Raw genomic sequence first — 6,614 nt, 5'->3', positions numbered from 1 at the left:
CAAGTGACTCCCATTTTCTCAAAGCCTCATCCCATGAATATTTACTTACAATATAAATTGCAAATAAATGTTTTAAGGAGAACAGTCTTCAGGAGTGAGTGTCACATTAAAGGGCTGTCTCGGGAAGAGACGTGGGATGCCGAAAGGAGGCTGACAGAGGCAGCTGGGCCCTCTTCTTAGAGAGCACATCCAGGCAGGGCAGGAGATGGGCTTTGACACTTTTGAATATGATCTGAATAATGATACGTCATGTTTAATTCATTTGTAAATTTAGCACTGTACACGTTCTGAGGAAGGGCAGGGAAGGTGAGGGGCGGCACACCCACGGCGGCACGCAGAGCTCCTCGTGCGACCACAGGCCAGGCTGGGGCTGCAAGAAGGCAGGCCGGCTGCTGCTGACTTGCGTGGCTGCACTGAGGGCAGAGGGGCTGTCTGGCTTTGAAAAAGGAGGAGGAGGAGAGGGAGGAGACGGGAGGGACTCCGCACTGCCCGACAGGGCACAGCAGCTTCCTTCTGGTGGACTGTGGTGCAACCGGGGTGTGTGTGGGTGTCCTTTCACACCCTCACCACTGCAGGATGGGGGACTTTCCCTTGCAAGGGCCAGTCTGAGGCTCCCGAGGGCCTCTCTCCTGCCTTGTCTCTCGTGATATGGGTCTTCCTTGACTGGATTTCCACAGGAAGAGTTGAGCCTCTGGAGTGGGACCACTGCAGAAGCCCAGTCAGGTTTCTTAACACCAATATGGAACACGGCACCTGTTGGGCATCTTTCTGAGGACTAAAGTGCTACTCTTTTAAAATGTTGGTCACAGAATTGGAAGGGATGGGGTGGCCCACCTAGCTCAGCCCCTTCTTTGGCACCACAAATCCAGGATCAGAGCATCCCAAGCAGAGGACTCTCCTGCTCAGATCTGAAAATTTCCATGGAGAAAGGAGCGAGGGAGGGTCCTGTCCAGCCACCTCACTCTTCCCAGGCAGTCCGTTCTGTTGCTGCTTTACTCTTCCAGTCAAGTAGTTCCCCCCCCCACAACACCCCACTTCCTCATTAAGATTTTGCCCTCCTGTCATGGGTGCCCATTGCTACTAGTTCTGACCACCGAGGCACAAGGAAATCAGCCTTTTCTCCATCCAATGTGAGTGTCTTTTGGTGATGTGGAGGGGCACTCCCAGCTCTTGCATTCTCCCCCACAAATCAAGCTTGCTCTTTCTCCGGCTCCACGTACTCAGTTCTTCTCACTTGCTTTCCGCGTCACTGTCTTGCTTTAGTTCCTGTGAGCCTTTCTAGTTTGGCTGTGGACTTCTAAAAGGATGGCACCTAAAACTGGCCACAGTGCTCTAGACTAAGCTGTACTACTGTGGAGAATGTGTGGGGCCTTTGTTTCACAGGACTTAGAAGCAGTGGCTCTGTTACTGCAGACCAAAACCTCTATCACTGTTTTCTTGCTGCATCACACCTTTGGCTGATGTTTGTTTTCCAGCCAGCCATTATCCCAGGATCCTGGATGTAAAGCTAGGTGCTCCCCCATCCTGCACCAGTGCATTTAATGTGAGGGTGAGAGCCAAGGGAAGAGTTTTGCATTTCCCTCTGTTTCATTAAATGTGTCTTTGGGTCCAGTTTTCTATTCAATCAAGTTTATTTTGAATTTTACTTCCCTTTTGTAAGATCTTAACTATACCTCCCTGTTTTGAGTCATTCACAAATGTGACAGAGATTTCCACCCTTTAATCTAGGTCACTGAAAAAAGGGGTCTGGATGTAAGACAGGGTCCTATAGTAGTAGTATTGATAAGAAACCATCACTGGGCACTTTCCAAATGCAGTTTTCCACCTACATGTAAACCTTCCTGACAATATTATCATTCCTACCCTGTGTTTGGCCAGTTGCTAACCAAAATGTCATGGGCTCTTGACTTTGACAAATGCTCCAGCAAAATCAGGATGAATTGCATCTTCAGCATCCTCTAAGCTAATAATCAGATCAGAAAAAGAGAGATAAGATTAGGATGGCAGGATTTATTGTCGACAAATCCAGACTGGCTTTGACTAATCACTGCATTGTTAGCAAGATGCTCACAAATTGAGTCCTTTATAATCTGCTCTAATCTTTTTCCTGGCTCAACTGACTGTCCCAAAGTGAGAAGGCATTTGTCCATCTCTAGTCTTGCAACACCTCACCTGTTCCCCAAGGTTTTGGAAAGAGGAGTTACATTCTCAGAGTCCTTTATTCCCTAAGGATGTGACTCATCCAGACATGAAGCCTTGGAATTATACAGGGTAGCCAGGTTTTCCCTCTCCTTTCCCTCCCCTCCCCCTTTGCCCATGGAGAGAAGCAGTCAAGTCACGCTATCCAGGCAAGGTCACATGTGGTTCTGTTCTCTGAGAGAAGAGCAAGACAAACCTGGAGCTCAGCAGTTTCAGCTTTTCTACTTTTCTCAGCAGTTTCAGCTTTCAAACTATTTCCACTTTTGCACCCTGGCCAACTCACAGGATGATCGGTTCCTTTGTTCTTCAAGCTACCAAGCTCTGTGAGGAATGCTTGAGGGGCTTGGGCATGTTCGGCTGGAACAGGAGACTGAGAGGTGGCAGGATAGAATCAGAGATGGTAGAACCTAGCCCTCTTCAAAGATTTGAAAGGCTACCCTGTGGAAGATGGAACTGCCTTATTTTGTGTTTCTGAGTAGTCATACAGAAAACGTTCCTGACATAGCCAGCTCTTTGATGCTGGGAGAGACTGCTTGGAACTGGGATGGGGAGCCCTTTGTCAGAGTTGGTTCTGTGGAGGGGAGTCCCCGTCAGGAAGTTCCTAGCTGTGGATTTACTGCAACGTCAGGTGGTTTGGCTACATGAGTTTGGGGCATCTTCCAACTCTACAGTTCTACCATTCTAGAATTTATCTTCCATTAAACATATCTAGAAAAGTCATTCCTGTTCCTTTTTGTGGCTGTAGCTCTTTGAGCTGCAGATTTCATTACATTATCTCTTCAGATCTGGCCACTCATCATATTTGTTCCTGCTGATTTGCCCTTCCTTCCATTTCTTAGATATTCCCTCTTAAAGGTTTTCTGCTCATCATTTAGCTTTTGTGCCAGTTTGGGAACTCAGGTCTGCTTCTCCCATCCTTCTTCTATTGACAACAACTACCAGAGTGAAGGTTCTGCCTTCCAGCTTTCTGGGTTTCTGGCAGGTCAAATCCAAAATTTCTGGTACTGCTGGGCACTTGTGCTGAGTATGCAAATGTTTAGAGAGAGGGAGTGGTCTCCCTTGCTGTGCAGGGGTCTCCAGAAACCTGCCATCATGTGTCGGAAGCTGCTCTGATGGGAAAACAGCCTGCCAGCCAAACTCTACTGAGCTGAAGACATCCAACATAGAAACTGCTGAAAGTGAAAATGAATTGTTAGACAAAAACGCCAGCCGGGAGGTGGGAGATGCTTGAGAGCGCATCCAAAAGACATTGAATAATTAAAGGACAAGACAATGAAAAGGCAGCGTAATGTGAACAGAAGCAACGTCAGGCTTCTTGGCGAGGTTGCCAGGTGTGTGGGGTGGGATTCCTCCTTCTCTTCCTCTGGCACCATAAGACTGGCTGCTCAGAAGAATGTGTGTGTGTGTGTGTGTGTGTGTGTGTGTGTGTGTGTGTGTGTGTGTGTGTGTGTGTGTGTGTATCAAAGAGGGTAGCGGGAGGGGAGGAGAGGGGAGCGGAGGACTGAGAGTTCACAGCCATGTCACCTTATGTCTTCCTTTTCATTTCCTGATAATTAAATGTAGGAATATCCTGAATGAGGCACTGCTGTAGCTCCTCAAGGTGACCTGAATTAGGGGCTACCTCATCTACTGCTGATTTCCAGTGAGGCATAGTGGATAAAGTGATGGATCAGGACTCTGGACAACAGGGCTCAAATCCTGGCTTGGCCATGGAAAGTCACTGGGGTGGGGGGAAGAAACTGGGAAAACCACTGCTTAAATACCTAAATACCTGTTAGGGCTGCTATAAGTCAGTTCCAACTTGACAGCACAGAACACATGTACATACATCTGCTATCAGCTCCAGCAGCTGAACCTGGCACACCAATTCACTCAAAGATGCCATTTGGAGCACCATGGATGTCTGCTGCTGAAAGGAGAACATGGTTCTCAGGGAAGGTGTAGATGGAAGGCCGCCACGCGGATGGCCGGGTGGTTCCAGTCAGCCATACCATTTGGGAGGATGTTAAACCTGGGGGTCCCTTCCAGACCACTAGGCAGGTTGAGAGAGCCTTCGGGTTTGACCTGGTGAAGACGCTGGAGAAAGAACAGTCCTGCCTGCAACTGACACTGGGGATCAGTGGGTTTTCGGAGATTTGGCAGCCTAATGCAATTGCTTGTCACCACTCAAGCCATTGGCAGAGTTTTCACACCTCTGACATTTGAGGAAACCCCCTCTCCTCTTCCTGTTTGTTGACTCCCATTATTCTGTTGATTGCTTCTCCTTCTTTCTCTAACCATCCTTGAAAAGCAGGCGTGGAGGTTCTTTACAAGCCTGGCGATTCCGTTTCATCCACGCACACCCCCACCATTCCTTCTGATGGTGACAACAGGTGGTAACTATGTAAAGATGCATTTTCTATTTTAAGGTGCTTCTAGAGTGACTTTCACAGTAGTAACGGCGAGTGTTGTGTGTAACCAGGGAAGGGTTGATGAGACTGGCACAATCTCTCCATGTTTCTGTGTTTTCTGCCTTATACTCTGCTAAGTAAAAGAATACTGTAATTACATTCCTAGAAATTTTTTTTACCAAAAATGCCCAGCAGAAAATGTCCATCTAATTTGGGCAAAAGCAACAAAGAATCATGTGGCACCCTAAGGCTAACATGGCTTTTCTGGCAGAAGCTTCTGTGGTCTGGAGTTCCAGGTCATCAGAGGCCTTGGGTGCTGCTCTCACTGCCTTTGTTCCTGGGGCAGGAGGGGCGGGACGTAAAATGTAAGGGCAGTGCCAAAGATCTAGCATAAGGACAGCCTCCACAGTGGCCCTGAAGGTGCTGCGAGTGTCCCCTCTGAGGGCGAACAACGTCTTCCCAGAAAAGCAGAGTGGAGCGGTGAAGGGCTTACCTTGCCAGGGGAGCAGTAGAGGTCCAGCTCTTCAGAAGGGCAGAGCCCACTGCCCCCCCCCCCTGCAAGGCTGAGGATATGGGACTGAAGGCAGAAGTCCCCACAGTGACCAGAGCCACCCCCTCTCACAGTCGCTTCGGGCCTCCCAGCTCTTCTCTTCTTGGGGGTGGGGGGCTTCTGGCCTGCTGTGGGCAGAGGATGATGCCAGCTGCAGAATAGGATGGGCAACGGCTGATTCATCCAGCAGTCAACCATCACATGTTATCTCAAACTGTACTTTCCCATTTATGGACCACTCTCATATCTTATTCATATTTTCCATATATTTCTTTATTGCTGAGTTTGCAGGTCCTCACCATTTTTCATTAAATAAATCTTTCATATCTATTTCGCTAATTTGGTCTGCCTCTGGGGTTTTCTGATTACCAGCACTGACTCAGTGGGATCTTTTTTGTGCTTCATTCAGCAAGAGAAATGAGGAGGCAATAAACAAAGGAAGGAACCCCACTTGAGTGAAAAGAGGATACGAAAAGCTTTGTCTGGCTTCTGAGCATTAACACTTTCCTGGTGCTGCCATGTTCTCTCTCTCTCTCTCTCTCTCTCTCTCTCTCACACACACACACACACACACACACACACACACACACACACACACACACACACACACACACACACACACACACACACACACACACACACACACACACACACACACACACACACACACACACCCTCTACATGATTGGCCATGTGTCCCTGCCATATACACCCAGATGCTTCCGAGGTAATCTTACAAGCTTAACATGTAAACCAAAAAAACCCCAAATCAAGTGAAATCAAAGTTCTCTTTGCCTCTTTGAAGGTTCTATGACATGGATGCTGCTCTGACAGAAATGGTTTTGTGGGTGTCAGATCACAGAGCTTCACAATTTATTCATTGAGTCTGTTTGATGGCAGTCCTTGCTCTATGGCAGCAGCGTCCAAGAATATCACAGGCACAGATGGGTTTTTGCTCTGGTAACAGCTACACAATGGTCTCAGATGAAGAAGACAGAAGACAGAGAGAGACTCTGAAAGACTTAGCCAAGGCAGCTGAGGAGCAGTTGGAACACATGGAGGGGCCCCTTCTGTGGCAGGAAAAGGAGACACTGGACTCACAAATGCTTGAAAACAAGTTGCAGTTCTGTGCCTGCACAAAGGAAGGGAGGGAGGGAGGAAGGAAGACGTCCCAGGCTGTCTCAATGCATTCGTTGTTGTAAGCCCGCAGCTGCAGCCACAACCTGTGATATTCTGCTTCCCACCCACCCTGTCTCTTTCTCTACCCACCCACCCGCCCCACCCCCAAATTCTATAAGGTCTCAGCCAGGACAAAAGTCTCAAAACTCAAACTCGCCATCTTTCATACCAGGCAAGGCCAGATCGGAAATGCTCAAGGATTCTGTGGGGGGAAGGACCCCCCTCATCTTCGCACCACCACCCCCTCATTCTTTTTGAAACTGGAAAACAAAAGACAGGCACATCGGAAGAGAGTT

This window comes from Pogona vitticeps, chromosome 11 (genome assembly GCF_051106095.1).
Source record: "Pogona vitticeps strain Pit_001003342236 chromosome 11, PviZW2.1, whole genome shotgun sequence".
Classification (NCBI taxonomy): domain Eukaryota; kingdom Metazoa; phylum Chordata; class Lepidosauria; order Squamata; family Agamidae; genus Pogona; species Pogona vitticeps.
The sequence above is the reverse complement of the archived record's forward strand: the minus strand, read 5'-3'. Positions refer to the sequence as shown.